The 13,934-nt window shown below is 43.3% G+C and overlaps 1 protein-coding gene and 1 long non-coding RNA gene across 10 annotated transcripts in view; both read left to right on the forward strand.

Annotated features, from left to right (window-relative positions):
• The window catches only part of MTUS2 (microtubule associated scaffold protein 2), a 501,163-nt gene that overhangs the window by 126,737 nt on the left and 360,492 nt on the right, over positions 1-13,934 (forward strand). The window lies entirely within an intron of this gene.
• On the forward strand, positions 1,461-8,118 carry LOC140843077 (uncharacterized). 2 transcript variants are annotated; one of them, XR_012120571.1, is made up of 4 exons: positions 1,461-1,641; positions 2,478-2,724; positions 4,121-4,253; positions 7,809-8,118. It is a non-coding gene; the product is annotated as an uncharacterized lncRNA (long non-coding RNA). The 2 variants fall into 2 exon arrangements; XR_012120616.1 differs by lacking the exon at positions 7,809-8,118 and adding an exon at positions 4,693-5,550.

The following is a 13,934-nucleotide window of genomic DNA, read 5'->3' on the forward strand; positions in this document are numbered from 1 at the left end:
TGAAGGAGCTGTGAAATGCCGAATTACATTCATTCGTCTTCCCTTAGCACCTAACACAGTCTTGTTATATAGTAGTTTCATAATAAATGTTTGTTGAGTGATGGAAATGTATAGCTTGTATGTTCCTTTAGAATTGACAGTCTTAAAGTCAAAAGACGTAGTTACTGTTTGTCAGTTTGTGTTATTTTCTTAGGACTGATAGCGAAAGGAAATTTCTGCAGCATAAGACTGTCCACATGTCACATCCTGACAGTTTTACTGTGCACCAAAATGCCACATAGATAATTCATGATTTATAAAGAAAGCTCAGCACATTAATAGATTAGATCGTCGTTAGAATGAGTAACAAATGGCAAAGCTGTGTATACAAAGAAAATGTGCATAGCTCTTGGAAAATCCTATAATGGGGGCTGGCCCATCTGGGCCTCTGCTTCCCTAGGGGAAATGAGAGGACGGAGTGATAATCCTTCAGTCATAAAAGAAGAAAATGAAGTTCCATATGGGGCATTTGATCAAGCCCAGGAAATTGCAGTGCTGAGGAAGTTCTAGAACAATTAACACCCTTCCGCACTTAACTCAGTAGGCAGCCTGACTGGATTGGCGGCAGCAGCATGTTACTGAAATTGTTACTGTGGGTTGAGTGGGTTGGGGTTTTAGCCACAGCCCTTTCCAGCCCTAGTGGCCGGAGCCACGGAGGTCTGACGTGTAAGGGTCTTGATTCTAAAACTCGGAGCTGCACTTCCTCCTGGATCCGCTGGCCCTTCTCCCAAACAGTGTCTCATGCTCCTCCTGTCATCTTCTCTCCTGGCCTGGCCACAGAGGCACATGCAACGTCAGCGGGACCCTGGTCAGGGTCAGTGCTTTCAGTCGTCTCCTGGCTCCTCTTGTGACACTCCACAGCGGTGTCTTCTGGCTCTTGTCCCAGTGGGAGCTTCTAGTCCCGTGCCCAGAATCGCGCCATGCCCCTCAGCTTTGCTTTCACACTGGGGGACAGTTCTTCAAAAGACCACGGTGACAGCTTGGCCAACCAGCATGAAGGAAGGTCTTTTCCCCAATCTTCCTTCTCCTCGACACATTTTTAATAGCATCTATTGAGTGCTTTCCGTATGCCAGACACTGTTTTTCACTGGACGCGTGTTTTCTCATTTAATCTTTACCACAACCCTATGGTGAAAATATCATTATCCCTAATTTTTGCAATGAGAAAAGGGAGGCACAGTACCATCTCGATCACCTTCGCCTTTCTGAAACAGCCTTTCTTTTGTTCCTCTACCAGTTGGTTGCAGTAAGTGCCTGCTGTATTTCACTTACAGAGGGGCAGAATTCCTTCCCTCATGCATCTCACAGTGCAGGGAAGGGGAGCTGGGTAATGAGGGCTGTGACGTCACACAAGGGAAGTGTGAAGTAGGCACAGGAAGCCATGGCAGCTCATTGTCCATTCTGAGCGCTCCAGGCAGGTGTGGCAGAGCTGTCCCGAAGGCTGAGATGAGGTGGGAAGATGATCCAGGATATGGGCACAGCATGGGAAAGGGCAGTGAGGCACGGAGCAGCTGTTGCAGGACGGCTATGAACAGTTTGGTAGTACTAAACTGATGTGGCTATGATGCCTGGGCCATTGCAGGAGCCTTGTATAATGTGCCGGTGAGCTTGGCCGTCACAGAGTGCGTGGTGGTGGCTGTTGAAGAATTTTACGGATGCACTTGTCATTTAGTGGATGACGGACTAGTGGGGGGACAGTAAGAGTCCAGGGGGAGCAATTACGTGGCTGTTGTGACAGTCAGGGGCAGGGGGATTGAGGTGCAGAATAAAGTCAGTGGAAGTATGCACAGAATGGAGGCAACTGGATGACTATTGGTGAAGACATGATTAAATTAGCTTATATGTATACAGTGGCATGAGATCGGATGTTACAAAGACGCTGGCAGCTTTATGCGGACTGGGAGGGACTTTCTTTTAAGATAAGGAAAGAGGATGGAGGAGAAACTTTGCCTGCTGTATTAATCCTGTCTGTAAAAACACAGTATGCACAGACTAACTCTAGAAGGAAGTATGTCTGTCTGTGAGGACAATAATGTGGTTGGGGCAACGTTGGGACAAGGGACAGAAGAGAGGGTCTTGGATTTTGTCAGTAGTGGGCGGACCCTTCCATCTTCGAAGCTTTGCACCGTGGGTGTAGATTACTTGTTCTTAACAAGTCTCTGGTTATAATACTGGGTCTGATGAGAGATGGAGGGACAACATCGAATGTGACTGTATCAGGTGGGACTCTGGGTAAAAGAGGGGAGAGGGGTGGTTGGTGAATAGTCACATGTGGTTTTCTCACAGCTTGTTTAAAAATTTATGGTCTCATTACTCTGTCTCTTTTTCATTTAAAATCACCCAAAATGTTAAGATACTTCAACCCAATACATTGGCCTTTATTAGACCAATTGTAAGAGAGTGGAAATTTTAGGTTGGTGGAATTGCTTTTTCTGCAGGACCCAAGACCCCTGCTAGAGCTGCTCTATTGGCTACAGCACTCCGCTCCTCCCAGGTCCTCTGTAAACCCCGGAATTAAATGTATGTGGCTGCCCCGCCCTCACCTTCCTCTCTGACCTGTGCTCCCAGAAGTTCCATGCTGCCCCGTAGGCTGTTGTGAATTCCTGAAAGCTCTCCGTGGCTCTGCAAGCTCACAGGCGGAGGGTAGAAGCTGGGAGAAGCAGTGCTGGCTTCGCAGGATCAATGGTGAGGACAGACCTACGATGGCATCCGCCTACTATTGTGGGCATCCCAGTTTCAAAATACCTTCTTGTAGATGGGCTAGATGGTTTCAATTTTATTGCTTACACTTCTTCGAAGTCTATGAATCACATAATACTTTGGGTTGCTATTCAACTTTAAAAAAGTGCAAATGTCTTTGGAAGATTGTAAGTGATAAGGCTCTTGCACACTGGTGTGGATTACTTTTGGGGGTGTGAGGCCGAGGGGAGAATTGCGTCAGAAGTTCTGCACATCCCTCCAGCTCCAGGGTTCTATGAATCAGGTTCTTGGTTTTGGGACAAGAATTTCAAGAAATGGGCCATTTGGAACATGGACCACTGTGGGAAAAATGCACACACAATAACTCTAGATGTGGATAGTTGGGACACAGACTTAAAAGTGAGCTCAGAGGAAAGTGAGGCAATTTTATGCATTTCTAAAAATGTTGTTCAAGGCAAACATTAGGAGAAAGAAAGGAAGATATTCCTAATGACCACAACTCAAGCAGTTATTATAATCAGCTATTAATAAGTTAAATTGACTCAGGAATTAACCTGGAAGTCAAACACCATCTAATATGTTTTTCATGGCAGAATGTTTTCTTAGTTCTTCACAACTTTACTTATACCTCAACTTTTAGAATATCATCTATTTGGTAAGATGGGAACTATCTTTACTTGCTCTCTATTAATCAGTTACTCGACAGGCCAGAATTTGTGAGTAATAGACATGTGTGGAGTGTTCATAGCCTCATGTATCCATCAGTCATTATAATGTAATTTGCTGTATTCTCAGGTGGAAATGAAAACCTTTATTGTAATCAAAATGATAATCCTCATTTCCCTTCACTGGATGCAGGCAGAGAAAAAAGATAATTAAACAAAACAGCTCTGTGCTGATTCAGTTCTTGAGCTGGTGGAATTCAGGATTTACTTATTTTTTTTTTATTAATGGGAAGTACAAACGTTATACATCAGGAGAATTATCATCTTTGCCTGTTTACTGTTGTAGTTTAAAAATACGAAGTTACAAACCTAAAGCGCCACACTTTAATGATGGTTATAATACATTTCCAGTCTCTTTCCCAGACTGTCACAGCAGGAGATTCCCAGACTGTCACAGCAATGATGATAGAAAACTGACCTGAATCTCAACATTGCCCAAAGTGTGGTGTGACCATTGCTCCATGAAATAGAATTTCTGTGCCAAATTCAAACTATGTTTTCTCTACTACATTTCTCTTGCCAGGTGTGCTCTTTCTTTCTTTAAGCCTTCTTATTGAACTTGACATTCATTAGCATGTATTAAGAACAGAGAAAATTTAGTGAAATAGGCAGATGTCTTAGCTACCTCCTGGTGAAACTTTCCTCATCATTTAAAGATCTTACATCAGAAGGACTTGCCTGGTTCCACAGAACAGTTCAGACAAGGCTGAACTAGACTGAGCTGCCCTGACCGACTGCTTTGTAGTCACAGTTTTGATTAATAACAGAATAGAAGATCCAAGGAAACAGGTAAGGAATACAAATTTTGACTATTGGATTGAGCAACACAAAACAAAAGAGTTTAAATAACATCATTTGCAAGAAGAAGATTGGAAGGGGTGGAGGGCATTGTTTACACCTCTCTTTCCTCCTCGAAATGTAGAAATAATATTATACCTGGGCTAGTGTGAATTCTTTTGGCATCCTTGTCTGCTTGGTAGGCGTGCCAGTCTCATATTGGACTCAGCTGAGAGTTATTGCTCTTATCTGTTGGGAATTGTTGTGATATGAAGGTTGTGATGACAGTCTTTTAAAATAGAGACCCGGAGGTATTATAGGAATGTGTGTCCTGTGGTGTGTGGTTACTCTGATAATACTGTTTTGTTGTAAGTCAGCTGCATGTCGTCTGGCCCTAGTGACCGAATGGCCTCCATGCCTGCCTCTCCATCCTTGTTACCCTCCCTCTCAGGACTGGCCACATGGACTCCGCACCATCTGCCCAGGTCTTTGCCAGGGACACTAGCAAAGGCCATTGCATGCTGACAGCTGAGATCTCCGGAGGACAGCCAGCCAGGGTGGCACTGTTCCTGGAATCTACCGCCTCATTTCACTCGACTTAATAGCACCTTCCCAAGTGAACGCTTTTCCTTTGGGCTGTGGAAAGCGACTCCCTCATCAGTCCGTGCATCATTCAGAAGGATGGCAAGCCCCTCCTTCCATACTCCCAAAGCTTCTGGAGACTTAGACATTGCCAGGAGCTCAAGTGTGAATTTAGGATGATTTCAGATCCCAGGAACTGAAGGTAGAAGAAAGCTTAGTTGGAAGAAATTGTTTTGAGCTTCGGTAGCATGACTAAGTATGGTGAGGATGCAGTAACTTTTGTGAAATACTGGGAATTGAGGGGTATGACTTCCATGGCCAAGTTGATATATTGGCTTATGTTTATGAACTCAAGTAGGATACTGCCTAACCCTTTTCCAAAAAAATGATTATTGTAAACAAGAATTATAACTGAAATTAACAGTGCCTTTTCCTTCTGAAAACCATTATCTGGCCCTTTTCATTTTAGAGAATAAGTTATGAAAATTAAAGAGTACTTTGGATTTCTTTAAGGCATACTGGTTTTTCACAGCTGAAAACAATCCTATTTTTCAAAAAGGGATTTAATTGTATTGAGGACAAGATTTAGAAGTGAAAAGTTGGAAATTAATAGAAGAGTTTAATGGAAAAACACATTGTCACCATCAACTTATTTTTTGGTGGTCACCTTGGGGGTCAGTCCTTTTAGGTCCAAAGTCGTTCCTGGATTCAAAATGGAAAAGGATTCTGGAAGGGTAGGAGGCTCAGGTAAGGCTCTGAGTTAAGTGCCTTAGAAAACACCCCGTTTCCCAAGATCCCCTGTAGCATGATTGCCTGCAGGACCTGAGGCCCCCACGCAATGATCACTTCCACCTGCCTCATCAGGCAGGTTTTGAACTGGGGGCCTGGATTTTGGCTTCAGCTCTGCAATTCCTGCCCCAATTCCCTCAATCTTTCTACAGGTAGTTGCTGTGATTTGCCTCTTGGGATTCATTGCCATCTCATAACTGCTGTCTTGACCAGTTTACTTGGTTTAATTTGGTTTGTCGGGTTTCTTTCCCTCTTTGAACTCTCTCTCTGCTGAGCTGGGGTTCCCTGGAGAGTTGCCAGGTGATTTTAACGCAATACCAGATAACTTGATGAAAGAAGTATCAACTGTATATGAATTTGCAGGTGTATGTCTACACCCATTTATATATGGTTGACACATTGATATATACCATGCACACATTTAAGTTTATTGCCGACAGCCTATGTCCCACCTTGTATTATTCATTATATTTATAGGTTTTCATCACATTTGCATTAAAAAAATTCATTGTTTGAGTGAAATGGCCCCTCAAAGAGTTATCTGTGAATATGTTGTGTTACATGGCACAAGGGATTTTGCAGATGTGAATAAGTTTATGGACTTTAAATTAGGGAGATTATGCAGATGGGCCCAGTCCAATGATACATATCCTTAAAAGCAGAGAACTTTCCTGGGTGAAGTCAGAGATGAAGAAGAAGGAAAAGTTTGAGATTTAATGCATGAGAAGAACTATCGGCCGCATGGGGAGAATGAGCTTGAATATGTGCAGCCTGTGGGAGCTCATAGCAGGGCCTTGCTGGCAGCCAGCAAGGAAACAGGACCTCAGGCCTGCAACTGCAAGCAATTGAATTTGGCCAGCAGTCGAGCCAAAGAGCTTGGAAGCTGATTCTTCTCCGGGATTTTCAGTAAGGAACTTGATTTAGGCCCTGTGAGGTTCTAAGGAGAGGACCTGGTTGAACCTGCTATACTTGTACTTCAGCCAGTCACAGTCCTACAGAGCCATGAGCTAGTAATGTGTGTGTTCTTAAAAAAGTTTGTCGGGTTTCTTTTTGTGGTCATTACTGAGCCATAGAAAATTAATAGACTCATCTTTTGAATGCAAACATGCTTAAAAATTAGTTTAGGTCTTATCTGAGATCAAGAAATCTGTTGCGTTCATTTCATAGAACATTCATGATGCTAGAAATTGTTTTCCTGCTAACATGTAACACATCAATTGAAAAAAAATAAAGGAATGTTTTGTAATGTTTTTAAATTTGGAGCAATGTTTTTTGTGCTTTAAAATGATTCCACTTATCACGAAACATTTTTCCCTCAAAAGAATGGAATGTGGCACCTGGGAGAGAACTGGGCACATTTTGTCATTTGTGGTGACATGTTTATATTTAAAACATGTCATTGGAAGGAACTTTCTCATGCTTACTTAGCTAAACCACATGATGGATTTGAAAAGGAAGCCACTTTCTGGATTATTTGAGGGCTTTGGGTATATTCATTGTTCAAAGGTAAATGTATTGATTTTGTGAATATTGGAAATAAATTGACTATTATAAAAAGTCCATGCCATCAAACTTGGCAGTTCTTTTCCAAAGGAACATTTTGTCCGTTTTTTTTCCTTTTTCTTTCTTTTTGAACTGATAATACACTTACACTGCTGAAAAAATTTAAAAAGACATTAGAAGCTTGACTGCCATTCCGCCCCCCTCATCCTCTCCCCCTACCCCATAGACAGACAGCTTGGTTTCTAAGTATCCTCCTGGTCTGTTTGCAAGTCTCTTTATGCATGGACAAGCCAATGCAAATATATATTTCCCACTCCCCCTTTTCTTAGACAGAACATAGCACATGTTGCACACCGTTCTTGTTATCCTCACTTAAGGGCATATCCTAGAGCTCTTTCCAATCAGAACACAGAGGCCTTCTCCATCTCTCTTACAGCTTCATGGCAATCATTTTGGGGTGGGGGGTAGGTATACCACAGACCATGTAACCAGCTTTCTACGGATGGCTCCTTGGGTTGTTTCTGATGCTTTTCCTTTACAGTCGGTACTGTGATATTGTATGTACATGTGAGATTAAGTCTCAGACATGTGATTGTTGGGTCGAAGATAAATGTACTTATAATTTTGACAGTTGTAATTTGATAGCTCATAAGGTTTTAATTTAATTTTTTTTTATTTTTGATCTCTCACCAGGAATGTCTGGGAAACTGTTTCCCTGTGGCAGTACAACCATGTAGCTTATCATCCAAACCAGGACACTTTTAGGAGTGAAAGTGGCTCTATTAATAATCACACTGGTGCAACAGGCACGAGCCAGGACTTTGCGGCAATCTAGGACATAGCTTGACTCATAGTCTCACCAACAGAAATGTGCTGTCAAACTTTCACATGTTTCTCAAGGGACCTTGAGTGGAATTAGAGTTCAAAAATAATCATTTAATGAGGGCAGCCATTAAAAGTAAATTTACCGAGGATGGTTGCACAATAATGTGAATGTATGTAATGCCACTGAACTGTGCTCTTAAACATGGTTAAAATGGTAAGTTTTATGTATAAATTTTCAGTTAGAAAAATTTTCAAAAGAACAAACTATCAATATAGAAAACTACATGGATCACTCTCAAATAAATCATGCAAAATGACAGAAGACAGTTTCAAAACGCTGCTTGTTGTATGGTTCTACTCATAAGATATTCTGGAAAAGGTGGAAGTATAGAAACAGAAAAGAGGTCAGTGGTTTACAGAAGCTGGGGTTGTAGGGAAGGATGACAGTCAGGAAGCAGGGGAAATTGGTTGCATACCGTGATTGTGTTGGCAGTTACATGTACACTGCATGTGTTGGTCAAAGCTTGCTGAACTGTACACTCAAAGGGTGCATTGTGCTATATGAAAATCATACCTTAAAGAAAAGAAAAAAAGAATTGGAATTAAAGAAGTAAAGCTACTCACTATTATTTCCCTTTAGGAAAGCTTTAGGGAAGATGACATGTCTGATCTGGCTTTCTCTTCTGGGCACATGTAGCATGACCTGAGTGGCGCTTGCCAACGGACCTCCTGCCCGGTGACCACTTGTGTCACTTAAGCTTTTCTAGCTGTTGTTTTTGGCCCTGCTGCCTCAGGAAGCTCTGGCCCTATGAGGATGTGTCTGGCTTGTCTCAGGGATCTTGCAGATGCCAACATCGGGGGCCCAGGACTAGTCTGGCCCTCTAGTGTGTCAGCACAAGACCAGGTGGGCATGAATAGGTCTCTTTCTCGGTTCTACCTGGAAGGAAGGAGGAAGGAAGCCAGAGGATTACGTAGCCGGGTGTGGCTGGCCTTGGTGTGCCCCGAGGGGTCACTGTCATTTCTTCTTAATGGTAGGGAAGAGATTCTTGTGCAGTGAGTTAATCTTGGCTGTGACAGGGAGTCCCAGGTGATGGCCAAGGTGAATATGTGCCACGTCTGGACCAGGTAATTAGAACGTTTAGATGGGTAAGAACCAAAGGCCACACAGGTGAGTAGAGTCCAGAGTCACAGAGACAGTGAAGGCAGATGGGAAAAGGCGGCTTCTTCAGGCCCAGGCTGGGGAACTGATGTCAAGGTCAGAAAGCAGGAGTGCAAACCAGAGGAATGCTTGGCATTGCTGATCATCACGGAGATGCAGATCAAACCACAGTGAGGTACCACCTCACATCATTAACATAGCTATTATTTTTTTTTAAAAGCAAGTAGAAAATAACAAGGGTTGGTGAGGATGTGGAGAAACTGGAACCCTCGTGCACTGCTGGTAGGAAGGTAAAATGGTGCAGCTGCTTTGGAAAACAGTATGGCAGTTCCTCAAAAAAATTAAACAGAACTACCATATGATCCAGCGATTTCCATATCTGGGTTTATACCTAAAAGCATTGGAAGCAGGGACTCAGACAGGTGTTTGTACACCCATGTTTACAGCGGCATCATTCACAGGGGCCTAAAGGAGGAAGCGACCCAAGTGCCCATTGATGGATGAATGGATAAACAAACTGTGGTATAGGCATGCAATGGAATATCATTCAGCCTTGAAAAGGAAGGGAATCCTGTTAGATGCTCCAACATGGATAAACCTTGAGGATTTTACTCTATCCTCACAAATAAGCCAGTCACAAAAAGACAAACACTGTATGATTCCACCTATATGAGGTTCCTAGAGTAGACAGTAGAATGGTGGTAGCCAGGGAGTGTGTGTGTGTGTGTGTGTGTGTGTGTGTGTGTGTGTGTGTGTGTGTGTGTGTGTGTGTGTGTGTGTGTGTGAGTGAGCCAAGAAATGCAGAAGGAGTTATGAATGGGCACAGAGTTCCAGTTTGGGAAGATGAGAAAGTTCTGTGGATGGATGGTGTTTGCGCAACATGAGTGCACTCAGTGCCGCTGAGCTGTGCACTTAAAAATAATGGTTAAAATGGTAAGTTTTATGTATTTTTTACCATAAAAAACTAGTCTTAAAACCAAATCCGAGGGGGGTGAGCTGAAGCAGGTGGGCCTCACCAGTGTGCTGGGCAGGGCGACCTGTGGTCTCGCTCCAGTGGTCACGGAGAGGCCACTAATGCAGGGGTGAAGGTGGGTCCTCCATGTGTGCAGACTGCCCTCCCTGTCTTGCTCACGATGGTCATGGTGACCAAGGACTGGTGTGCTGTAGCTGCTCCAGAGCGCTGGATAGTCTTAGTTTCTTGCACACTTTCCTGTGAGTCACAATAATGTCAGCGCACTGAGAGACCTGGGGGCTGAGAACGACTGGCTGCCCCACCGCCCTGCCAGGGAGGGTCCTGTGAATTGCAGATAGGGGGACGTCCTGCTCCTGCTCAGGTCCCGGGTCTGGCTGCTGCAGCCATGGGTCGCTCCTTCTGGGCACTGACTCTGGTCTGAGGTCAGAACTGCAGGCGCACAGCCCTGTGCCCACCCTGCCGATGTCCAATGCAGGACATTCCCCGGACCTTCTCTGCATTGGTGCCTAGAGGAGGAGGCAGCCACAGTGGGTTGGGCCTCTCTTGGCTACATGCCTTCACTAGCAGGGCTTCCTTGGGCTTTTGACGCTGTATTTCACAAAGCCCCTCTTCTAGGGTTTACTGCTCCTGTGGCGTAATAACCTTTTTACTCAGCACTTGACCACTGAGTAGTGCACTTCATGAAGCCCTAGGGTCTCCTCTCCTGTCTCACTGAATAGAGCGTGAGGACCTCCACTGCCATGACATTTAGGGTGTATTTTCCCAGGAGATCCTTTGAACTCTCACACAGGGATCCTTGGCAGGGCCGCCTCTCCGGCCTAACTTCTCTCATATATCGGGTGACTGTCACTTGGGCTCAAGCTGATCCCGCGCTATAGACATCATTATTCACATACAGTGGTCATCTTTCTAGAACTATGCTGTCCAGAGCAGTAGCCAGAAGCCACATGTGGCTATTGAGTACTTAAAAGGCGGCTCATTTAAATTCAGATTTGCTGTAAATATAAAAAGCACGCCAGATTTTGAAGACTCAGTATGAAAAAAAGCATCTAAAATGTCTCATTCTTTTATATTGATATGTTCATATGGAAACATTTTGCATATAGTGGGTGAAATAAAATGCACTATTAAAATTCATTTCCCTCGTTGGGTTTTACTTTTTAAAATGTGGCTCCTAGAAAAATCTAAAATTCCCTGTACAGCTCACAATATGATGCTGTTGGTCAGCACTTTCAGAGCTGCAGCGCCACCTGGAAGCTGGTGAAGACGGCAGATGCCTGGGCCCCACCCCAGCCCTGGGAATCAGAAACTCCGGGGGTGAGGCCCACCGAGCTGTGTTTAACAAGCTTCCAGGTGGTTCTGCAGCTGCTCACATTTGAGATCTATGGTCCCAGAGCCACCCTCTCTCAATCAGTACCCAAGTTGCTAGTTATTTTACAGAAAGCATTTGCCGTGAACGGACGTAGTAAGGGAAGAGACAGCTGGGATCCGTGCAGGAATGCTGGGGCGTACATGGAACAGCCGCCATCCTGAAAGACTGCTTTATCGGTGCTGCTAAACACGGTGCCCCAGAACCGCAGCTCCTCATGGGATGGGTGGTGTGAGAACTCAGCAGCACCTGAAACGTATGGACTCTCTCGCTGGGCTCTGGGCTCTGCTCCGCTCTTTCGCCTGTCTGGCCTCTGACTCACTTTGTATCTTTACCCACGTTCAGGGAACCTGACGACAGTGTGGCTTTTTCCCTTCTCATTGTTCCCTGGGACAATGCTTGCACTCCTCCTGGGCTGTTTCTGCTACTCTATGCACTTCAGTAAGTGATAATCGCTGAGTAAAGGCGTGAACTTAGCTGGGTTCTGCTGACATCTTCATTCTGCTTAGAGGGGAGGGGGAGGGATGGTCAGAAGAAGTCAGGGGAAGGTGCTGAATAGGCAGTTTTTTGAAATCTCATGTAGCTGAGAATTTCTTGGGGAAAACCAGACTCAAGTCTGTTGCCCTCTTTATTTCTTTCAGGGGAAACTAGTTTCTTCCTAGTGTCAAGAAAAGGGGTCTTATGAGAGTTCTTTGTTGCTTTTGATGAGACTCCAAGTGTTTGAGCCAATCATTTGCCTTCTCAGTGTTTCTAATTCCTAGTGCATAAAACAGATTTAACGGATTCCAATGCTGCATAAAAGTTTGTGGCACACTTTCTCTAAATGCACATGGAAGTAAGTGCCTCATAGATGCGGTACAATGGTTAGGAATCCCCATACTGGCTTTGACTCCTAAAGCTTTATTTCGGTTCTTTCTCAACCTTGGTGACCTCATTTGTAAAATGGGGATAAGGTAGGTCCTTAATACTTTTTATAGGACCTTTGGGTCCAAATACGTGCAGGAATTTGCACTTTTTCAGATTTCTGGATTGTTGCTGTACCGTATAGAATGTGACATTCCTAGTATGGTCTGGGGGCAACAACCTGTCATCAAATACATTATTATTTCTGGACTAAAACATATGAACATTCTTACAAAGTGGGATTTTAGGAAAAGACTATATATAGCTTCATATCAGTTTAGGTAATGTTTTGCTTAGAATGAATTATAAAAACAACCTTTCAGTTTTCAGATTTTTGATATTCAAGACTGTGGATAAGCTAGTTGTAGACTTTGGTAAGGACTGTGTTGTCTGAAATAATGGAATAAACTCAGATTAGCAAATGTGCTTTGGTTTATTTTGGAGTGGCTAAGGAATGCCTTTGATTGGGAGAAGATTCCAAAGGGCTGATGCTTATGTCAACCTTTTACAGTTGATATTGATGTCAGCGCCCTAAGATGCTTGCACTTCAGTGTTCAGAAGGATATACGGACATGTCCAGGTATCGGTCCCTCGTGTAGTTTTTGATTTTAGATGGGAAAAAAAGAGACCCACCCCAATTCAAATGCATCCTTGAATCTGGCTACACATGCCTGCTACACAGTTTTATTTCTTTGACTATATAACCCCAAATCGTTGGAAAAATAACACAACAATGTCATAGGTTTGCTGTGGTGATTGAATGTGATACTGTATGGAAAGCAGTTAGCATAGAACATGGTCTTTACTGGTTCAGTCAGTGTTAACTGTATTATATTATTTTCATTATAGATTTAATAATAAATAGCACTGCCTATTATGTTAAATAAAATGATTTTTATCAAGATTTGCTTATGTTTTGAAATACTTTTAGCAATGGAGGAAATTATGTTCTTATATTTTTTAAAGCTTATCTTAGATTTCCCCTGGATTTTAACTTAGTGGCCTTAGTAAAGTCATTTACCCTCTATGATGGTTAATTTTATGTGTCACCTTGGCTGGGCCGTGATGGCCAGATACTTGGGTGAAACATTTTAAATGTTTTTGTGAAGGGTTTTTGGATGAGATTAAAATTTAAATTAGTGGACTTTGGTTGAAGCAGATTGCCTTTCCTAATGTGAATGGGCCTCATCCAATCAATTGAAGCGCTAGATAAAACAAAAGATTGCTCCCTCCCCCATCTGTCCCCAGAACTGAGACACCCAGCAAAGGAATTCTGCCAGAAGGTGGCTTTTGGACAGGCTCCTCCCTGGGTCTCCAGCCTGCTGGCCTGTCCAACAGATTTTGGATTTAGCAGCCTCATTTAATTGCATGAGTCAATTCATTAAAATAAATCTCTCTGTGTACACACACTCACACACACATTCATCCTATCATACTGGTTGTGTTTCTGGAGAACCCTGACAAATATGGCCTCTTTTGACCTTATTTTTTCTTAATTTATAAAATAAGACGATGGGTGAAGATGATCTCCAAGATTTCTCACATAACAATGTGAGAAGTTATTTGGGTCTAAAGCAGTTGGATTTGGTT

The sequence above is a fragment of the Manis javanica genome, chromosome 1 (assembly GCF_040802235.1).
Source record: "Manis javanica isolate MJ-LG chromosome 1, MJ_LKY, whole genome shotgun sequence".
NCBI lineage: Eukaryota > Metazoa > Chordata > Mammalia > Pholidota > Manidae > Manis > Manis javanica.